General features: G+C 38.6%; 1 long non-coding RNA gene across 1 annotated transcript; it reads right to left on the bottom strand.

Moving 5' to 3' along the window:
- Nucleotides 1–42: 42 nt before the first annotated feature.
- Nucleotides 43–24,326, bottom strand: LOC120323712. The gene is made up of 5 exons (XR_005564471.1): nt 24,265–24,326; nt 20,298–20,359; nt 2,292–2,335; nt 1,375–1,486; nt 43–272 (listed from the first exon to the last, which is right to left on the bottom strand). It is a non-coding gene; the product is annotated as an uncharacterized LOC120323712 (long non-coding RNA).

Genomic DNA, 24,326 nt, shown 5'->3' with positions numbered 1-24,326 from the left:
GAAGACAATAATGGTTTTAATCTGATCGTATTTATGCTTGTATCCAGATTTGTCCCAGGATCCCACTACAATTTCATTATCAGGGCACATAGAGCTGGAGACTGCCCTGCACAGCACACTGCGATGTACGACACGTTAACAACTCCATATGCACATGTCCAGGTGTCCAGCCTGACCAGCTGCCAACCTGCACAGCCCCTGTTCTTGCTCTTCTTGCCAGACAGAGGAACTTGTAGCATTTTTCATCTCCCAGAAGAGACAGTAGCTGTCTTCTGCAAGGCAAGGGTAGGATAAATAAGTTTGGTTCTCTGGGGTTTCCCTCCAGCTCTGTCCTAGACCAGTCCTCCCTCCTATTCCCCCAAAACAGTAGGAAGACCTGCTGGAGGAAGAATAGGTGAATATAGGCAGTTGTGAGCTGCTCAAAAATGGCAAATACAAGGTGAATGAGAAGGTGGGTAGTGAAGCAGAAGAAGAAATAGATTCCCAGCAAAGAGAGAGAATATACACCCCTATCCTTCCTCATATGGATCTTTCAAATCACCCAGTATATTCTGGATCTACAGTAATTAATAGCCTTAATAGTCCTTTTACGCAGTCTCATCAGTCCCTTCAACAAATCCTACCATGTCACAAGCACAGAATCATAGAATCGTTAAGGTTAGGAAAGACCTCTGAGATCATCAAGCCAAACTGTTTGCCATTAAACCATGTCCTCAAGTGCCATATCCATACATTTTTTTTAACACTTCCAGGGATGCTGACTCTACCACATTCCTGGGCAGCCTGTTCCAATGTTTGGCAAACTTTTCTATGAAGGAATTTTTCCTAGTCTCCAACCTAAACCTTCACTGGCACAACTTGAGACCATTTCCTGTCATCTTGTCACTTATTTTCCTGGGAGAAAAACCTTAACCCCACCTTACTACAACCTCCTTTCAGGTAGTTGCAGAGAGCTATATGGTCTCCCCTGAACCTCCTTTTCTCCTGGCTAAACAACCCCAGCTCACTCAGCTGCTCCTCATTAGACCTGTGCTCCAGACCCTTCACCAGGTCTGGACATGTTCCAGCACCTCAGTGTCTTTCTTGTAGTGAAGGGCCCAGAACTGAACACAGCGATCAATATGTGGCCTCACCGGTGCCCAGTGCAGGGGGACAGTCACTGCCCTGCTCCTGCTATTGCTGATACAAGCCAGAATGCCAATGACCTTCTTGGCCACCTGGGCACACTGCCGCCTCATGTTCAGCTGCTGTCAGCCAGCTCCTCCAATTCCTTTTCCTCTGAGCCACTTTCCAGCCACTCTCCCCACAGCCTGCCCAGGGTTGTTGTGACCGAAATGTAGGACTCAGCACTTGGCCTCAGACCATTGTCCTTACCTCATCAGTCCAGCCTGTCCAGATCCCTCTGTAGAGCCTTCCTGCGCTCCAGGAGATCAACATTCAGTTTTGATTGATTTTGCCTGCTGAGAAGTTTTGAGCCAGCTCCGAGCTCGAAAAAGGAGATCATGTTAATTGATTCTGTCTTGATAAAAACAATATTGACCATACCCATTACAGGATCTTGACCCCTCCTTTGTAAAGGAGAATCATTCAGTCTTCAGAAGAAGTAGCAATAACATGGGTCCCAAAGAAGATTGTCACTAAGAATCTGTTCTAAAGATAAAAGTGTGGCACAAGAAATAGCTCCAATACTTCTATTCATAGTCTACTGTACTCTCACCAAGCATGTCTTATCTACAGGACAACACTTGCAAACCTCATTTAATACTGTAAATGTGGATACTAATAATCCTCCCAGAAGAGACAGCACTGAGCTTCTTCAGAACTGTCTACAGACGCATGCAGATAGCATTTGCTTATGCTAGGCTTGTTTGTTCTAACAAGAAAACCATAACAGTTTTAAATTTGCATTTTCTTAAATGCAAAATAGGGTCTTGATGCAATTCAGGTAAGAATTCCAAACACGTAGCTAATAATTACACATGAATCCAAAGTAACTTCTGTACTTGTTTCTGGAAATGAGCTTCTCCTCAAGCTTACATGATACGAAAGAATGTTAAGGCTCCAACTGGGTTTTTGGCATAAGGACATTTAACTATGCAGCTAACATCTGCACTGTACTAGTCATTTCTTGTCCACTTTTTCATGGATGAGACATTAGAGACATACATAACTACCTAAGGGTGATTATAATGTGGTGTCATGGCCACCTTCAAAACAAATAGTTGTGCAGCCAAAAACGCGTATAACATTGAGGTTTGCCATAATGGAACATAATCTAGAAATCTGTTCACCTGTGGCCTCCAGGCTCCCTTCTTCTAAACAGCATGTGCTTCTGCTGTAAAATGAAGATCAAATTCAGGCATGTACATAAAGGCAGGTTTAACCTCAGTTTTAGAACCCATGTCTAAAGTTTCAATCCACAGACTTACCATGTAGCTGACATTCACTCTGGAAAGAACCTAAATTACCTGAACAGTTATTCCCTTGCCACAAAACATCCTTATTTAAATGTAAAGATTCAGGTAATGTATCAAATCCTGAGGTCAACAAGCTACTCAGGGCGCAATAATATACCCAACTATGTCTCTTGCAAATATTGACTTTTTAATGGAAAAAATAATGGATATAATCCATCTTTTACTCAGCATTAGAGTAGTTCCTGTGATCATGTCTGTAGGAAAGACACATATTCAAATTATCCTTTCCTAAGTAGAATAGGCATTTGACCTTAATTTTCCCCACAAACAGGAAAAGTGAGCTAGCTTTTATGGAAGCTAGTGTTCAGATGGGGTCGGTCTCTCCCTATCATGTTGTTCCATTTTACATGAAGCTCGTAAGTTATCTACTGAAGAAATAAGACTCCACAGAATCTTGATTAGGGCATACATCTACTGATTAGGGCATACATCTGCTGTTAACTGGAAGATCTGGAAGTCAACATGAAGCAAAGAGATTTTATCTTGGACTATCATTTCCAAAATATGGACATAAAGAAATGAGCTCAGTGGAGGACTAGGATGGACAAGGGTTGAAGCACAGAAAATACAAGAAGTGGAGAGAACTGTGTTTATTCAGCCTTCAGAGGGGAAGGCAAAGGGGAGACAGCACCACTATCTATAAATGCCTGATCAGAAGACATGAAGACAGAGCCACAGTCTTCTCAGAGTAGCACAGTGATAGCACAAAAGACCACAAACTCAGGCTGGATCATGGGAAATTCCAACCAGATGTAATGATTTATTTTTTGTTTAAGCCATGGGGTTTGTCAAACACTACATCATGGCCCAGAGAGGCTGAATCTCCATCCCTAGAGATGTCCAGGACAGAACTAGACACAGCCAAGGACACTGGTGATGCCAAGAGCTGGGGCCAATTCTCTGATCTCCAGCCCCCTGACTGGATGGGACAGGTCTCAGCTGCCAGGCTCTAGCTTGCCACCCTGAGGAACCCAGCAGTTCTCTGGGATATTCTAATCCCTGCAGTGCAATGGCAAATAGCAAAGAACCATTTGCAGAAGCAGAGTACTAGACAAAGACAAATATTATAAACCCTATATAATATTTAAACCATGAACTACCCAATATAACTCCATTAAGTGACTCTGACTACTTCTTTCTCTTGTTGACCATGACACAATACTGGACTTTCCTCCTACAGCCAGCACCAAGTGTCACAGGATGTAAATTACAGAATTTGCTCATCTAGAAATCTTTGCTCCTTTAAAATTACCATCTAAACATAATTTGCTCACTGTTGAGACTCATTGAAACAGAATTTACTTGAAATTAATTTCTTTATCAGATTTCATAGAAAGATAAAATAACCAGATTATTTAAAACTGTTTAAAAAGGTTAAAATATCAATCTAGCGAGTGGAGTACACTGGGCTATTGGGAATGCTCAGCAGATTATTAATGTTCATCATAGCAGTTTTCCACTGTTTATAATATCCTGCACTCTTCATGTTGCATCTTCACCTGTTTCTTACAGTCTTTCTGGAAAGCAAATTACATCAAGCCCGAAGCTTAGACTGACATTTAGAAATCCAGACACGGAGAACAGAGTTTTTCCCATCAAATAAAGAATTACTGTAAAGCCCAACTTGAAGCCAGAGCAAAGAGCAAACATCTTTAACCAACATTCCCTAAGACAAAGCACTACGCACAACACAATGTTCCCAAACAAAACTGCCACAATAAGTCTTGTCCCTGGAGGATGGCAGAAAGAATAGAGCATGTATAACAGACTTTTCTTAGTTTGATTAAAGCACAACAGGTTGGTGATCAACAATACAAGCTCTCCAATTGCTGTCTTCTGCTTTCCTCACTTTTTAACTTTGGTTCTCACAGTAGAGGGACAGGAATCCAAAGCCCCAGTTTCAACATAAGACAGCACCTTGATTAACTCCCATTTTACATACCAGGTAAGAGATAATTCTTGTATTCTACCATTAAAAAAGCTGGGAGAAAGAAGATAGCAGCCTGAGCTTCCCATCAATACTATTTCTCAAGTCTCGTTTGGCTTTGCATACCTTGTGTACGTGCGTATGTCTATGCATTTTAATTTTAAATAAATTATGGATTTTTACATGTGCAACAATAATATTTTCCCACACACACCTTAAGGGAAGTTGAATGAATGGTTCAAGCCAAATCATTGTCACCTAAGACAAACTATTACTTCATTGAGTATTATCCAAGAGGTGAACAACTAGACAGAATTCTAGAAAGAAATAATAGACTATTGTACAAATAAGAAACTAATGTAACCATCAGCCAGTTATACAAAATCTTCCTTCACATTACTTCTAGCTAATCCACACAATCCAATATCAGATGATAGGACTCTTTTATCAAAAACTTCAATTGGAAACTGATGGACATGGGATCAGGAGAGACAAAAGTAAATTGTTGTCCTTATTTCACTTAAGCAGAATAAGGGTTCAGGGAAGGAAAAAATGGAGAGCTTTCCATCAGCTGTCAAAATAAAGCCAGGCAAGAACAGAGATCAGAAATGGAAAAAGTTTCTGCCAACATAGTTAAATTTTGGCAATATAAAAGCAGCTAAAATAAAAGCTTCATACTTTTATTAGGAATTATTACATACAAACATCCACTACAGGCAATCCGACAGCAATCTCTTATTATGCACATATAACTAATAATGTCCCTTTGCATGATCATAGAAGAGTCAGTTTTGGATGGGAAATGATGAGACTAAAGAGAGTTGACCTTGAAGAGGAAAATGGACTAAATTTAAATATTTTTCCTTGTTCACAATGGAAAAAACATGAAGTGATAGGAAAAGCATTTAATTCTCAGAGTCCACTTGAAGGTCTACCAAGAAATAAATCACTGGGACCCGTCAGAATGTCTCTCAATCCAAACCTTTTGGGAAAACTCCAGGGGGAATAATATACTTGAGCAAAGACATCCATAAATGTCAAGGACATTCAGACAAGTTAAGCTGATTAGACATAAGATAACACAGCAAATTACACCATCATCATTCAACTCAATCAAGGAACTGAGCACAAGACAGTTAGTGTCAAATTGGACAAATTAGTTAATGTTAGAAGAAACCAAACCTCTCAGTCATAATACTTCATCTCTGATTAAGTTTGAATGATTTCAGTTTTTAGTGTTGAGCAGCTTATCTTCAATTGCACGAGGATGTAGTTAGCCTCTCTGAAGAGCATATAAAGAGCCAATTGGCGTAAGAAAAATTACTGTGAAAAAATTCCCCTGATTAGCCATTTCATACAATGACATTCTGGTGTTTCTGATTTGGTAAGACTCCAGCAATCGCTTTAAAACTGCTTTAGATAAAAAAGAAGCTGTATATCAGGTATTCAGAAACATTTTTAATTTCTTCATCCATGCCTAAGTGTTAATGTAAAATACTTTCTTATCTAGAAAATAGATACACTAAATAAAGAAAGAAATAAAGCGTCATTTGTGTGTAATAAGAGACATTATCCCAGCTTTATGGCCAAACCACAAGTAGGCTAATAAATTATGTTCATCTATATTTCCCGTGCAGCTTTGAGATGATAATTTTATTCTTTATCTCCTTTTCTACATAGCTGAATAAGTGTTCAGTCAAATTGGTACTCTACAATCACAAGAATCCCCAGGCACTAAAGATCACTTAGATGGACAAACATGAATACTTCTTCAGATAAGCCACTTCTCAAAACTCATGTTCAAAAGATAGACAGCTAAGCAAGTTAATTGTCAGAAGGAACTGATTAGCAGCGTGGAAAAGGGGGCCAGAAGGTAAAGGAGAATGAATTCAACCATTTCATAGAGTGCAGAGAGCATGTCTACACTACAGGAAAAAAATCACTACAGCTTTATTAACAAGCTCAAGAAGGAACTTTGAATTAGGTTGACTTTTGGAAAAGCATCATTCTTACACAGAAATGAGGTAGAACTTACAGTGCAAGATGAAGATTCTAAACCAGCCTAGACAGATTACTTTTTCAAAAAGTTTTAATGTTGTGACACACATTCCAGCTTATTTTAAACCCTTTACTGAAAAGCACACATATGCTAGGACAGCGACCTATTAGGAGAAGAAAGTGAGGTTATTGCAAAGAGCAGATGATCCTTGGCTGAAAACCATTGCCAGTGATGGGTTGAATCTGAATGTTTGTGTCCAAAGACAGACAACAAAGCTGATGGAGGGTCTAGAAAATAAGTCTTTAGAAGAGTAGCTGAGGAAACCGAGTTTATTGGGCCTGGAGAAGAGGAGGCTTAAGGAGTACCTCATTACTCCCTACAATTACCTGAAAGGAAATTGCAGTATACTGGAGGTTGGCCTCTTCTGACATGTCTCAAGTAAAAGAATGAGAGGAAAGGGCCTTAAATTATACCAGGGGAGGTTCAGATTGGACATTAGAAAAAAAAATTTCACTGAAAGGGTGGTCAGGCATTTGAGTAAGGTGGTCAGGTTAAGTAAAACTATTCTGAGTTTTACTACCCTCTCTGCTGTGTCAAAGTAAGTATCCTTTGATATACTGACTTAGAAATGTAAGTCAGCTGAAAGCTTTGTAGCAGTGTAGATATATTGCAACACAAGACTTTAATTTATTCTTGCTACAAGAGGAATAGTGAAGCAGGGAAACAAGGGTAGACAGAATGAATAAAGGCAACACAGAGCACCCTCAGAAATTCCTGAAGGCAACCATGGAGCCGTGGAATGCCACCCAGTGTAGCTTTGCACTGAGCTGCACCAGAACAAGCATCCGCCTGATCAAACCTGCTGTGTCCTGCTGGGGGAAATGGCCTGATTGGCAAAGGTGAGCAAGAGGTCCCTTGTTGTGGTAGGGCACATGGCAGGGAATGTTTTAGTCAAAAGACTGTGAGAAAAAGCTTAGCAAGAATCTCAATAAAAAGTTCTGCAATCTGGTACACATCTTGTACATGTGTTATGCCAATGTAATGGACTGAGAAGATGTATTTTACATAATATTTGTTAGTGTTTTTTGCTTCCAGAAGTGATTTTTTAATTTTTTTTCTTTTTACTGGCATGAATTATGCATGAATAGAGGATCTATTCAGGCACATCGTCATTCATTATCGATTTCTCAGGATCCCAGTGACAGACTGAAGGGTACAGTAGTCACAGAACTACAACTGTTTTGATATATTTACATAATCAGAGATAATCAAGGTAGGGGGCACAGATTATTTTTGAAGGAAATGTTGACATAAACTACTGTTAATAATTTAAGTTCTACTTTCTGTGTAAGAATGATACTTTTTCAAAAGTCATCCAAATCCAGAATCTAATCTATTTTCACATATATCTATTCTGATACCTTGCAAATTATATAGCAAGGCATATCTTACTTTTCTTTTTTTTTTTTTTTTTAACAAGTAAAGGGCTGCTCTTATGTGTTTTCTGAATAAAGCCATCACTGCAAATCACTGCAAACATGCATGACCCCAAGAACTCAAAGTGCATTTGTACTGCAAAGAAGAAAGTTTTTTATACTTTTTTTCTTTTTTGCCTTGGTGATTGTGGATGACACTTCCTTTGCAGGGAAGATATGAAAATATGAGGTTTAATATCAGCTAGTGGCTAGTTCAAAGTAATAGAGGACATTTGGGTGAAACTAAATTTGGCTGTTGCCTCTGTGTGCAAGTTTGAGCAAGCTTGAAATGAGAACTCCTCCTTTCACTTTTCTCTGACATATCCAATTATATCAATATCCCCAAATTGTTATATAGATGTCTGACAGTCTCCAAGGGATTTAGGTCTACACCGTCCTCAGGCTTTTCCCAGTAACTCTTACTCCGTATGACTAAAAAGAAAATACTAAAATTATGAGATGAATGAGCTATTATGAAATTATAGAACAAAAATGCAGATCTCAGCGTCTGCAATGATTGTGGTACCATCTAGTGGAACAACAGTAGTTGTACAAGCAGTAACTGTACACTATAGTTCAAACAGTAGAAGGAGAGTTTGAATCTATAACTGTGTGCATGTATCCATCCAGCAAAGGAAACTACATAGCACATGAATATTTTGGAAACTCCATGAGATCTCTAACAGCAGCCATGTTACAGCAGTAAATTGGTGGGACCTTAGAGAAGGATGGTTTCCATGCCAAAATGGTGTTAAATACTAATGCAATTTCAAGAAAGTGAGGGGTACCCTTCAGTCATTGCCACTCCCCCAAAAAACTATTTCTTTAAAAATGCTGCTGAAAACATCAAGTAGCTTATGCATGCCAGGCAACGTATTACAAAATGGTAAACTGCTCTGCTGGCTAAATGTCAGAAGTTTTAAGAGCTGGATATCACTCTTCGAAAGGAAAGCTTGTAGATAACTGAAAACTGGAATAGAATTCCATGTGGAGTGCTTGGAAGAGGATTGTACCAAATTGATCTGGTAACTGGACTGCCAGGGAGAAAAAAAATCTTCATAAAACCAGAATCATCAACTAGGATTGACCAAGAACAAAGGTAAAGAAAATGCACTGAAATACATTAAGTTAAAGGATGATTAAACCACACTTCTGGGTGCAATCCCAGCAAGAAAATGGCAAATTTTTTTACAGAGAGTGGAGAACTGCGTACAATTCCGAGCACTGTCTAAGAAAACACCAATTTAATCTGAAGCAGTTTCTACTAGGATGATGTCAGAAGAAGTAAAGAGTAGTATCAAAAAATATCAGTATAGTGTACATATATATATAGAGAGAGAGTATATAAACGCACTATACATAAAAATACTATATACACATATACGTATAACTCTTTAGGAGGCATAAAAACTCAGAAGAAAAGCTGCTAAAGAGTGAAATACAATGATGAGTAACCAAATAGCTATATAACCAAGTAACCAAATAGCTATAAATCACTCACGAGTGCATTATGAGCCGCAAATGTGCCTAACCCTCCGAGGACTGGGGCTGAGGACAGTCTGTATAGTGGAATGAGAAACAATCTAACTAGCTCTAAAATGTAGCTGGAAATGCTCTTATAGCTGTCCACAACAGATGGAGGTTGGAACTGATGTTCAGGAAGTCTCTTCTCTTCGTGTTATATTTCCAGATCCTTCATTTTATCCCAGATTTGCAATCAATCTCTAAGCAACACCCTGGAAGGAATAATTCCAGTTGCAGATCCTGCATCTGAACTGGTCCTACAGTGAACATATTAAATCCCAGCTTCTGCTTATCAACTTTCAGGTGACCAATGATTTTTATAATGCGTTTGATTTTTCTCTCTGCTGCAATTGCTTTACTGATGTAGTATCTGTTCACACATTCAACTTCCAAATGTTGAGGAAACTTTCCAGTCACTCTGGGACCACTGGGAGGCACTCCGACAGTCACACTCGCACCACCAGAGACTTTTAACGCTGAGACCGAAGCCCCATCACCGCGGGCAGCTCCAGTGACCCGACGGGTCCCCGCTTGACTCCCTACACACCCCACTCACACAGTCAGGCCAGGTTTCCTTGCCGACTCGACCCCAAGTTTCCCATAAAGGAGCGTCAGACGTCTGGATGCTTAAAATAATTTAATCGCGGTGCAACAACACAATAACAGCTCGAGCTGGTGCCTCCGGGAGGGGTGACGAACAAGGAACTGCCCGGGCTTTTATATCCTCAGAGGCTGTGCATGTCCAGGGTCTTCCTGCTGAGTCCTCGACTCCTGCCAGGTCTCTCAGCGTCCGGTCCCTTGGCCGGGCCACAGATCCCCGTGCCCTTTGTTATTGAAAGGGTGGGTAGTTCACTGCCTCTTACCTGGGAGTTTCACCACCCAGAGCTCAACCTGCAGCTGCACACCGAGCTGCAGCTGCCCGCACCAAATGTGTTCCTCAACACAGAGGGACGGGATTCATCACTTACAGACTTAAATGGGCCTTTAATCAACTACTTTGATCTTCCCTATCTGGAGCTTTATGCATTACGCACATGTGACATAGAAATGAGTTGTAATAAAATTACAAGTCACCGCTGATCTACGTGATTTTCATATTCATGTTGCAATAAGATTCTTCTTATGGACCATGATCAAAACAGAGAGGTGTTAATCTCAGTTTACACAGTTTTCATCATTAAAGAATGCTCTAAAGGACAGCAACTTCCTAACCTCTGGAGCCCTGACAAGACAGGTTTGTACAAAAGAAGACAGAAAAATGTCTTCTTTTCTAATCTCCTACAAAGATCAGTTATGCAGCCTGAAATGAAGTATTCATACTTCTCACTACAAGAGGTTGATTTATAAAATACTCTAATAAAAGTGTATAGGTTTGAACACTAAAGGATTCTTCTTTTTTATGCATAAATTGACTGCAACAAAGGGGAACGGAATTCTATCTGTATCTGGAAAATTTAGGTACAAATTTATGCTAATAACTAGATGGTTATATTTGGAAAGAACTTTTAATTATTAGGAGATTGAAAGAGTATGCACTCATTTTTTTTCTAATTATAAGATTGTTTTACCAGGTGAAACTAACTGGCTTTCATTATCTATAAAATTTTTTTTTTTACTGAGTAAATGTGAACACTCACTTCTACAAAATAGACTTAATCTTTTATAAACACAGACAAAGAACCTAAACACCACTGAGTATTTTGACTTCTGAATCAAGAAAAACAACTCATTCATCACATGTTTTTTCCTCCCCTTTATCGTGTGCAAAGAATGCAAAGAGCCCTTCAGTAGTATCTTTTTCACGTGTTGTGGGGCATCCAATGCCACATTTATTTGTATTCTGGGAGACAAACTGAAGCAACGTGTTGCAAGAAGACCTGGAATTTTTTTCCTGTGAAATACTACATGCCTCTCCCAATAGAAAGAGAGTTCAGTTGAGCTGGTTTTGTATTTCTAATGGAACTAAAAGCAGAAATAATAGAATAAATTACAGGAGAGGGTGATTTATTTCCCAGAGGATTGGGGGGTTTGCCTCCCCAGCTCAAGAGATTCTGTGACCCAAACATTCAAACAGATCAGCACCTTAGTTTTTTTCAGCAGTAGCAAATGGAGAGAAGTGGGACTGGACAGCCTCTGTTTGAAGGTGTAAAAGGTCAAAACGTGGCTCCCAGCCCTTCACTGGAGAGCATTGTTTGATCCTATAGGATAAGGCATAGACAATCAGCTGAAAGAGCTGGAGGGTTGTACTTGTTTGTGGTGCTTTTCCACGAGTACTGCTCGCTGTGGCTGGCTTTGCAATTACGCAGCGATACCCACAGAGGGTACTCACGGATAACCCAGGAGGTAACGATGCCAGAACTGGAGTGCTGCTTCTTGCCTATCTGTAGAAGCTGCAGTAATTTCACTGCAGTTTACAGTCTGTAAATTTGCTTTGAGGCACATGAAACAGACATATCAGTACTTGTAAGGGTTTTAATTCTAGATTTAGAATAGTCTACCCTAATTCAAATACTTAGATTGGAAACATTGTTGCTGTAGCTTACTTACACAGAACTGAATGGATGGAGACTTGCTCATGCTACACATATCCCCTCCACCTCCTTCCATTCCCTTCTCCAAAAGAGCCACGTGCCAAACCTTTCCAGTTCAGAAACTGAGCCGCTTACATCTCGGAGTATTAGACACCTCTTAGAAAAGAAAGTTCATGAAATACAGTGACAAGCCGAAGTGTTTAACCTCCCACTTTCCCCAGAATCTCCACAGTACAAACTTTATTTCAATCTCCAAACCTACCTAGTAACCATAACCAAGGACACACACACACACACACACACACACACGTGTGTTTCCTTGTTTTTATTTATTTTAATCTGATTCTTTGAACAGCAACAAAACCTCCTGACTCTCAGGCCTTTGGTATTTGGTTGATTCACTCAGGATACCAGACTCTCTTTTCTATTTTTCTGCACAGTCTTTAGGTTCTCTTTCCCTGTTTCTGCAAGGAAAGCTTTCTATAGCCTGCTACAAACAGCTTGCAAAGCAATTTCTGCTACTCTGGAGTAATTTAATGGAGATTATATGAAATAGTAAGTTCTTTTAGCTCAAGCACTCTGTCCAGAAAACACACTTGCTAATTCATGTCACCACACTACCTTTCCTCAGGCATGCCCTCTGCATGGAAATGCTGGGACTTCTGCTTCTGGGTGACACATCCCGTCCCTTCCATTTGCTGCAGATTAATAGATGTCAAAATGAAATAGAAACAAGATACTTATATAATTATTCAAAACCCAACTTCTTGAATCAGTAACACTCCACCTTCAGCATAACATAATCTCATTATTTCTGAGACATCAGCAATACAGACCAGAAACTTTACTATCCTTGAAAATCAGGGTCTCAATCTGCATGTAAGTCTCTTGAATTTAATCACCTGGGGAAAGAGCAAGCTTAGGGGAGCCCTTGCCTTTTTATTGCGGGAATAAACAAAAACCTATCTGCAGCAGATAGAATCTGTAAATTAATTGTTACACAGGTGCCAAAGTGGGCCAGACCTGTAAGAATATTAAGGAATCGTGAGAAAAATATCCTTCAAAGTCACAGAAACCATTGCAATTGCCTAAAGGTATAAACAATGAGATGTACCAGAACTCTCCCAAACCTTCACATAACTGAACACCCCCCTACACCATTCTCACAGGCATTCTCATACAGCTGCCAAAGTGGGGGATTAAATAGAGAAGTAGTATATCTTAGTCTTCCCAAGCAAGCAGGGAGAAAAAAACATCGCAGAGTATCTCTGGCCTTCAAACAATCATGTTTGGGCTGGGAAGGACTGATAGGGGTAGCAGGCAGGACCTTTCCCACACACTCCTTCACACAGGTCTGGAGGAACTAGAAGTACTGAGGCAACATGGCACTTGCCGGTTTGAAGGCCTAACAAAACTGAAGTACAGAAGTTTATGTGGACATGGAGGCTACAGGTACACCATGCAGGTCCACTTGTCTTCTACAGAACTATGCAGCTATCAGAGGTTTCAGGGTTTCTAGTCTACTTTGCACAGGGACTTTTGTGGTCAGCATCATTTAACCACAAAGAGAAGGACAGAGAGTGATGCCTGAACATAGCCTGAGTACAAGTATACAGTTTATCCCATCATTAGCACAGTGGAAACAGAGCTGAAGTGTCCCATTTGGTGAAGAATGCCTGCTGCTGAGAAACTGGCTATCCCCTAATTCAAGGGTTTGAAGTGCTCAGTAAACATGTTAGAGGAGGCAGCTGGAGCTTGTAGACAGGAGGGTAATGGGGGTGTAAAGACAGGTGCTTGCCTTTAAAGGTCAGCTGCAAGTTGACAAGCTCAGTAAGCCACACTCTTGTCTGAAAATAAAACAGCAGAAAAAAGAAAGCTATTCTTGTTCTGTCAGCACTGATTTCTAGTGCAATAGTGAAACACTTTGATTTTATAACTGGATTACTTGACTTTTGATGTTTTCAGGAGATCCCACATCTTGCAGCTGGCTGTGTCTAGGTAAATGCATTATGAAGAGTTCCAAAGTAACTCCTGTATCCACACAGGACATAGTAGCCTGACTTCGACTTCCATGTATTTTGCAGGTTCTTTGCTGTTTAAACACCTGAGTTAACAGAATGAGGGTCAGCTAATAAAGAAACTACTATTTATTTTCAAGCCTAGACTCCTTTAAAATTAAAGCAAATCCACCGTTACTGCAAGAAGTTGAAGGTTCTTTCAAGTCATCCACAAAGATAACATTGAGGATGTTTTTACAATCCTAAGCAAAGACTGGGGATTTGGAGCTTGGATAGACCAAATCCTCAGCGATGTCTCTTTTCGGGACAGAACCAGCCTCTGTTAGGATCAAGCTGAGGTCTTCAAATTTGGGCTAGCACACAGGTGCAATACATCACTGAAAAATCTGACTTTAGCCCTAACCATGTCCTAGGTGAGCAGCCAGCAGCTGAGTCAGTGATCACAGGCATTGACTAAAAATTTGGGAATAAGCACTTAACTCAAGCTCTTCCTACAGACCTGATAAAGCCAGAGAGCGGACATAGTCTTCTTCTCTCCCACAGTCATGAATAACACAAATGGTCCAGTTAGAAACATAGTCATGAGATCCACACATCAAAAATATGTACAGAAACAGAGTGGTAGGGACTTCCAAAATATGCTGGTACTGCATATTTGTGTGTAATGGCACACAAACTGTTGAGATACAGTTTGGATAAGCGGAGAACAAGGGGAGTTAGCAACTGGCTGCATTGCTGGGGCCAAAGGGCTAGGGGTGTCATCAGCAATACAAACTGGTGGCCAGTTAGAAGCTGAGTTCCTCAGGGGTTGATATGGTTCAGCATTTTCCTTAATGAGCTGGTCGGTGGGATAGAAAGCAGTTTCAGCAAGGTTTACAGTGTTTTGGGGCAGCATTTACATATTGGATGAAGGAATTGCTATTCAGAGGGATCTTGACAGATAGAAGACAGTAGCTGACAGAAGCCTCATGAAGTTCAACAAAGTGAAATGCGAAGTCCTGCAGGAAGGGTGCAATAGCCCACACAGTGGTACAGGCTAGGAATTCACTGGACTGAAAAGAGTTTCTCAGAGTGTTGGTAGACAAAGGGCAGAACATGAGTGAGTGGTGTGCCCTGGCAGCAAGGAAGGTCAACTGCAGACTGGGTTGTCTGAGCAAGTGTACAGTCAGTAGGCTGAGGAAGGGACTAGACTCCTCATTCAGGCCACACTTGCAGTACTGTGAATTCTGTATTTATATTACATATAAGGTACTAGTAGTACTTTCACTCTCATTGGGAGCAAGTTTTCTAGTTATATTTCTTCAATATTAGCAACAGTGTATTATGAAGATGCCACTCAGCAAAAGTAAGGCAACCAGAACCTGATCCTTGACTTAAGAATGCTATTTATTGTAACTGCAGTTAGCTTAATTTTTTTTATAAGGCATGAAATAAAGGAATAGAAATTTCATCCAAGCTCATGATAACATTCATATAGGAAGGACAACTCAGTCCAGTTGGATTTATGAAGTTATCACATTTTAATTAAGCTCTGGTCAAATGTAACTATTATTCAACTAAATTAAAGAGTAAATCTAAAATAATTTTTTCCTAAAAATTATACATTCCGTCTGCAAGAGGCCTTGTTAAACAATAATGGGCTCATGTATAGCAACTACATCTGTATCACAAGGATGCTATTACTTTGTGAAACAAAGCAGAAAAGCCTGCTTTTAAAACCACATCACTTATGAACACAGAACAAAGAAGTGATGACCTTTAATATGTCTCTGTTCAAAAATAACCTTCAAGACCAAGAAAACACTGATGAACTCTCTTACTAGGGGGTCCTATGAACTCTCTCTCCATTGACAAGAAAACAGAAAGGACATCTACAAATGCTTTGGCTCTCTTGATAACTATCCATATGTCTGGCATACCCCTGGCCCATAATGAAATGACGTTTATCCTCAGCACTAGCTCTAAGCATGGTTTCTCTAATATCCTGTCTATATGATCCATTACAGCTCCATTTTTCTCCCTCACAGCTAATACGTGCTCCAAAGAGCTTCCTCCTGAAAATGTCTTTCCATTCAGCAACAGAGAAGTGTGTTGTACTTCTGTATTATATAAATATCTTCCTTAAATGCTGCTATATGCACAAGGTGTTTCACATCCAGTTCCTTCCTCTTTCCATTTATGCAGGAGCAGTGAACAAGACACCAACCATGTGGTCTGTGCTGCTGACCAGAAAGACATTTTTGTTTTGCTGCTACTGGCTGCTTCAGTTACAGTGCTTCAGAATTTCTGCATAGTGTTCCAGAAAAGACAAAGCACATGTCATTGTCTTCCCCACCATGCATATACACGTATTCTGCCTCCCTGGGTCTGCAGAGAGCCTGCACAATATCACTACAGGAGCATCTCTTCCCTCTGTTCATCACTAACTTCAGAATCCCTGCTGCAGGGTAGTATGAGTTTTGTCTTTGCATGTATCTCTTAATTTTTAATGTAAACGTGATTTTTGTGCATCATTTCAAACATTATTCCCTTTATAAGTAGGTTTGAGTGCAGACTTTAAGTTCTCTTGTAGCATTGCTTACACCTACATTCATAACACATCTAGAAAGAGTTCTGAGTTCAACACCAGCCCCTATGAAATGAACTTTTGGAGGAAACCCAAGAGCCCAAGAGCTTTGAATGACTGCACCTACCAGCAGGAAGAGATTAAGTCCTCTTCCCCAAAGTCTTAAACCTCCTCAGAACAGAGCATATCCCATATGTGATGTTCTTTGCTCAATAAAGGAATGATGTGATTCTGCAAAAAGCAGCCTTTTTATTCATCAGTAAGGAGTGTGGAGCATACTAGGTTTTCTGATGAAGCAAATCTATAAAATTTACTACTTTATGAAACTTGCTCACTGGGCTATCAAAGAAAATGCAGTAATTGGTGCCCTCCACCAGCTCCCTATGACGAAGTCAGCTTCTCACACTCTGGTTTATTCAAAATTAGTAATTTCTGAGTTCTTTTTTGGAGAAAAATTTTAAAATATCCGCTTAACAGGCAAGAGACCTGAAACATGACTGAGCAGGCCAGAGGGACGCATTTGAACCTAACTTCTCCGAAATTCGGGTGGGAAAAGACTATTATTGATGCCAAGTCATCAGTCTGGCTATTTTAAGACATGTTTGTCTCCTCGTTACTATAACAAAACTTTCGTTCTGCAAGAGGTCTCTGCTTCATCCACTCCAGGCACAAACTGGAAGTTTTATTTACCATATATCCAGGAGGGAAGGTTCATCTTTGTACCAAGTGAATACTACCCACCATAAATGAAAACATACTCACTCAGAGGTTAGGCATAGACATATGTAGCTTCCCTACCTGTGTTTAATACTCTTATGGAGTTATCCATGCAACAGGATCATTTCTAGCTATAACATAAACTAGGAGAACTATACTTATTTCAGGGAAACAACTCCAGAAAAGCATCAATACCAGAGATGCTTTTTCTAGGAAGGTAGAACGGGTGGCTTTTGAGCTATTTCCACCTTTGTACAAAAGAAAGAACATCTAGTTTATGCAGAAGAACTTGCAAGTACATATGAACAAATGTAAAAGGACTGAAGAACCAGAATGAGAAAAATAATCTGTTCCTATAACCACTCTGAGAATCAGGGGAATTGAAAATACAAATTTAGAAAAGAAATTTAAGCTAGATGGTATTACTCAACTGCAGTGGTATGACTCACATGACTGGATATTAAACTCATTGGTTACTATTAAGACTATTTAAGAAAGACAGTGGGGATATTGCATGGTCTAGAGTTGCAAACGATTCAGAAAGACAGAACCTTGATTTTATACTAATTCACGTCTTAAATTATAAATCACAAAATGGGATAGTGCTAAGACAATGTAATAGATTATTGAATAGGCTCAGGAAATAGAAATAGCAATCCCCCTGTTTTCTAAAAGATTCAAGAAAAATATGTCCATCCACAGAATGTCAGTTTAGGAGGTTTAGGTGCTGTGTAAGTAAAAATAGATCAAGTAGATGTAATTATACTGATAATTTCCCCATGTGGAAATAGAATACAGAATAGTTATGACTTATATATACTAGGTTCTTTAAAAGATCCAGTCTCTCAAATCTGAAGACAAAAACTGAACAGAAAGATATATTTAAGTAGAAAGAATTACCTCTGCTGCTGCATGATCTTTCCAGCATCACAGCAACCAAGGACTTGAATTAGCTGAGCATGCTTCACCTACTCTGTATGTTACAGGCTTCAAAAAAAATACAGTGCCAATCTGATATATATGGAAATTCTTTCTTAACTTATCACCTGGATGATAAATTAATTTTGAGTACTTGAGAATATATTCTATAAGGTCTGTAGTACTAACTGCATCTTGTCACATATACCTCCTGTATTTGTAGTCACTTACCAAGTCTTTATAGGAAGGCACCATTTACCTTTCTCTGCAGCTCATATACAATGAATAAAGAAAGAAAAAAAATATTTCCTGCAGCATAGAATGATCAGTAGAAACCCTGAGATTCATATAACTTGGTTTAACAACCAGAACAAATACTGATCAGGGATCCTTCAAACCTTCTTTGTGATACCAAAAAAAATTTTAAAGGCAATTGGAAATCTGTAAAATGAGGCTTTCCTAGGTGCTTAAAACTGATAATCATTACTAAAGGTGGCCAAATTATATAAAATAACATCAAGAGGAACAAATATATTTTTAACAGTATTTGAGCGTGGAAAATACTCTGCCACCAGAAAGTATAATATCGGATAAAAACACAGATAAAGGAAAGAGGAAGTTAAAGAAATTGCTGAAACTTCACAGCCATTAGAATTAAAGAGAAAAGGAGAGAATTATTTTAACTTGCTACAGAAAAAATATTTAGCCAATAGTTATTAATATGGTAAAACTATTGAGCAAATTAAATTGTGATAGCAACAGAATAATATATACATCAGGCTTTTGTATTGAGCTTGGAGTATTGTATTGAGCTTGAATTCGGAATAAGTTCATCTTTCAGTAAAATTATATCATTTTTGTTCCAAAAATATGTATTGAAAGTATCTTAAACAGTCTGTAAATTGCATTTTTATAAACTTTGAAATTGGGAGTCTACTAGCAACCACAGGCAAGATCATGGAAAGACTGTTCCTTCAGAAAAGTATTGCAATGTTGTAACACAATGAATGCAAAAAATCTTGGTTTATAAAAGACCTGGCTGGCTGATATACCAGAAGTATTAGAGCAAGGGAAATGGGTATTAGTTCTTATTTATGAAAATATATAAATTAGTTCTTATTGATGAAAATATATAAATTCCTAGCAATACATGCACTTATCAGGATAATTCTCTGGAGAGGTAACTGAGATGTGAACTGATCAGTTATATAGGCTGGCCTGGGTCACTTCTTAAGATATATTTGTTTCAGCAGCATCACTTTAACACAGCTAAATGCTATGCCAGATACCTAGAAGCATAGCTGCAAGATACACTTAGGGTAGAAGGTTGTATCCTGGAAAGCAGCAACACTGAAAAGTATATCTGAACACAGCTGTCTGTGCAAGAAGCTAAATGCAATCCACAGATGCATCAGCAGGAAACCTGAAGGTGGGAGTAAGGAAGTAATTTCATACAGAAATTGCAGAACCTGTCACTGCAATAATCTTACCAGAGCTGGTATCAACAGTTTCTTTTAGTAAGGAATGACTTTGAAAATTTACAGAGAGATCTGCAATAGTGATTCAAGGAATTACGATAAAAGATTGAGGAAGCTCAATTTATTTTGTTTGTTCGAAAGATGTTGTAAAATTGGAGGGATGGAAAACTTTCCAGTAACCTCAGAGTGTGTGAGAGCATCGTATGTCATGAAAGACACAATCCATCCAGGCCTGTAGCACATGGAAAAATTACTTGAACTTGTGAAAACAGGATTTTAAACCATTTATTGCTTTCTAAATTTCTGTTGGAAAATCAAAACTCTTATGAATTTTTGGCTGGAACTAATCAAGAGAAAAATTCTTCATATTCTACAGAAGTATCAAATGAAGATCCTTCTGACAGACAGTGATTCTGTAGTTCAGAAAAAATAATAAAGTTATACTTCGATTTTAAAAAAATATTTTTTGTTTTTGGCCTAGTTTTGAAAACACAGGAAATTTCACCAGTCCCCTATGTTTTGAAAAGTTCCTTGTCACACATCTTGAGAAATGTAGGAGAATTTTAGTCAACAGTTGGTGTATAACTAATCAATTTATACCCTGATAGTGTATCATCCTTATATCATATTCAGAACTTTTACTTGTAAAAATAAAGCTCTATATTACCTGAGTTAAAGGAGTAGTTACTAGTGTTCTTCTTCTGATCATTCAGGACAGGTCATTAGTAGCTGAAAAAAGCACATTTGCATATCAAATGTTCCTTTCCTGTAATGACAAAACTGTCCCATCCCACCTGTATCATTACACCACTGAGTTTTGGTGAGTTAAGTTTACTCCAGTTTTTAAAAACATCTTAATTTTCCCTGGAGCGGAATTAGAATGTCTATAGCAAAAGAATTGCAAAAGCATGCAGGAAGTATATGAAGTCACTCAGTTTAGGACTTGTAAAAGAGCCCTAGGATCTTGGATTTGTAGTCAGATGCCTGGAAACATAAGTAATCATAATCCACAGGGGGAAAACAGGAGAAAGCAGCCTTTTGTGGATATCACAAAGGAAAATCTTGTAAGAAACACTTCCTTTCATGATTTTTCCACTCTCAGGATCTGAAAGCTAAGACAGGAATTAATGGTTTGAATTTGCTTATGTATGGCAGCTGCTACTCATTTAATAATCACTTTCACAAGCAATGAAAGAGCAGTGAATACGTGTTGTCAGACCATCAAATTAGCTTAAATCAGAATTTTTATTTATTGGAGGCTTTTGTCATTCACTACAGAAATATTTGACTCGTATGGTTGGGTTTTTTTCCACAAAAGGAAGATGCGCTTGTTTATAAAAATCATGCAATGTCATTTAAAGGTATATGTTATGTATGATGAATGGACCCTGTCTCTGCATACAAAATATCCATATTTTTTTCAGACAGACTAGGAATTGACACTGTCACCGATTTTTTTCAACAGTAAGGCAGCCTGCTTCATATGGTACAGCACCTGTGAGTGACGGTGAGTCTTTTATCAAGCACAGCAGCAGAAATTCTGGTTTACTTCAGTTACAAACCAGAGTAACTGAGTGCAGTATTCAGTTTATCATACTTTTGTTTCTGAGAATTTTCTGTATCTCACGAGCCCTTGAAAACCTCCTTGAATTGTTTTCTTAAGAAAATGTCACTGCAGAAATGTAAGATAGCAGCCTAGGAAGGCATGTTAGCTGTGTCCTTGTGAGGGATTGCACAAACAAAAGGACATAAAGCCTTCCTGAAATGTTTATCTTGTTGAAATTCAGAGTCTGACACTACAGACATTTTCTGTGATGACTTTAAACTCTGAGTTATTTCTATTTTGGTGGGAAATTACAAATTTGCTGTTTAGCTATTTTTCATTCTATATTATAGTGAATTTTCTTATTATCATATATATCACTGCTTATTTTCTGTCCTGTGGGAAAAAAAATACATCTGTGATCCTGTCTTATTTCTTCTAAAGCATATGGGTTTAGATAAGCAACGAAAGGGAAGGAGACATATGTTTAAAAAAAAACCAAAAAACCAAAAAACATAAAAATGCTCGTTAGTAATCTTTTAAAGCGAGATAACAGGATGGTTTTCCTCTGTAGGAAATAGCATAAAAGAATCCGTGAAAAATTATCTGCTGAGAGTGCAATCACATGATTCCCGTGGGGAAGGAAAAAGCCTGGTTGTTTTAGGTCACAGTTCAAGGGACAGACCAGTTGATGTCTGTATCCCATCAAAGCTGAGAGCGCTCATAAGACATTTTAAATTTATACCACAATGATAAGGTGTGACTGCATGGTTGGGCCACAAGGCTAAGATAAAAAATGAAACATTTTGTATGTCAGTTTGCTTCTGGGGAAAGCAAATTATTAATAATATAGCAATATTTTTTCAAATTTTAGCTGAAATGTATTACTGCAAGGAGTAAGATTTGTGCAACGGGCTGTGATAGCATTCTCAGAGACATGCACCTCCACTTTTTCTCCTATATAAGAAAAAAATTTCAAGTGGCAGCTCTACAACAGTTTGAAGAACTCTTTTTAAATAACAGGAGTCTGTAAAAGAAACTCATTGGGAAAAAATATGGAGGTTATGTCACATAATTCCCTCCATAGGTATTTTGGATGACACTGAAGCTTCATTTAACCATATATTATAAAATTAAAATTGAGGACAATGTGGTGGTATCATCAGTTGTTTAATAATATTGTACTTCCACTTGAACAACAAAGTAAAATTATGACACTTCCTTATGAACTTTGTTAAACTAGAAATAATATTTCCACTGAAAATACACCAACTGATCATGTTCAGCAGATCTGTTGCTGGTGGGCAGGACCACAATTCTATAGAGGTCTCTGGCACACATTTTCCTGGACCACAGACCCATGACCATTATTTTTGGAACTCTTCAAAGAAAAGGCAAAGGCTTGGGGCGACCTCTGTTCCCTGAGATACCTCTTTTCTAATCTCACAGCACTGATTATCTCAAAGCATTGCTGCCTCTGAAAGCTGAAGTTCAATTCATGCTTATTCTCTTAACCTGATATAAATTCCTCCTAATCCAGAAGAAAAACTGATTTATTGTGTTGCAGTCCCTTTCTTGGCGCTGTAAAATATTTATCAAAGACTCTCAGAGCAAAGAGGAAAAATCAGAGTAACCAGTGAAATGAGATGGTCCATGCAGCAACAGTTTGAGGTCAGCCAACGTCTCTCAGCCGCTAAGTGCCTGCCTCCAAAGATTTAGCTCTGCTGAGAGCAGTGTCCTTTGCCATGGACTCTCACCCTACTTCCATCTCCTGAGCATAAGGAGTTAATGAAAAGAGAAAAGGGTAAAAAGCACAACCACAACACTATTGCCTGGAATGAAGGACGTTGAAGAGTCAGTTTGTGATACACTGAAAAGGTGGATATCCTCTAACTCCTCTGTTCTTGCAGAAGACTCCGTTGTCACCAGTGCATGGTGAGAATTGACACCACAGTGACACTGACACCTGTGTACTCAAACAGATAACTGATGAGCTGACCTAGTGAGCACAAGGGGAAAGAGATAATAAGGCAGGGAAAGAATGGTGTATAGAAGATGGTCAATGAAGACCATCTTAATTCCTTCTCTTCAACATCTGGATCTGGTCTTTAAGCTCAGTGGTACCTCTGGCTCTGCCTCTAACCTTTGAGACTCAAATCTCAACTGCTTAACTGTAGGAAAGAGAAAATCATTAAGAGAAAATATTTTTAACAGGAACACACAACACTAACGAGGAAGGACTTAACTAAAAATAAGATAATCAAGTGTCCTAGAGTAACTTTCAGATTATTTCATTTTATAAATGAGGACTACTGGCACAATGTCTGTATCTCAAGGCATATTGTCTAATACACACAACTACATAAACATTGATAACCTCTAGCCTGACACAACATGAATAGGAAAACCTATGCTGCAACACTAATTTGATATATTGTTCTACCTTTTTTTTTTCCCTTCAAGTGCTATTTGCAGCTTCGCCTATTCTGAAAGGAAAATTTCCAAAAGTCATTTTTGCCCTGCCAGCACAATGTTTATATTCATGCTACAATTTGTTGGCATATAATACTGAGTACTGGGAATGATTATGCATTATTAAATTTTTTCTTAATGAATGGGGCACATTCACAGAGGATTAATACTGGCCTTTAATTCGTGTCCCAAAGTTATTTTTAATTTTATTTGTGCAAAATATAGGAAATTTATTTTTTTCAGCAGGATTCTCCTTAATTAATATTAGCCATCTCAAATTAGAAGTTTAGTATGAACCCTGTATATAGCTTCCCTTTATTATCAGTGATCTATCCATCTAAAAAGGCATGTGAGGTGACTTTTCTTCCAACAGTTCCCACCAACAGTGTTGGTAGAGGAAACAACTGTTTCTGCGTACCCATTCTAAACTGCTAAAGCTATGTGAGACACATCCCAGCTAGCAAATGGGATCTGTCTCACCCAGTTTTAGCAGTTTTGAATGGGTTCTCAGAAATGGTGGCAAATGGTAATGGGGTAATATATAACAATATACATAATATATTAGGGGGTAATATATAACAAGAGAAAGCTGTAACAACATACAAATTATATTCATTACCTCAGGATAAGACTGATTTTCTTTCTTCAGGTTCATCAGTCTTTGTCTGGTAAATTCCTACA

Source organism: Pipra filicauda, unplaced genomic scaffold (assembly GCF_003945595.2).
Source record: "Pipra filicauda isolate LSUMZ 115617 unplaced genomic scaffold, ASM394559v2 scaffold325_size820570_pilon, whole genome shotgun sequence".
NCBI classification, from domain to species: domain Eukaryota; kingdom Metazoa; phylum Chordata; class Aves; order Passeriformes; family Pipridae; genus Pipra; species Pipra filicauda.
This window is presented reverse-complemented; position numbering and strand designations above follow the sequence as displayed.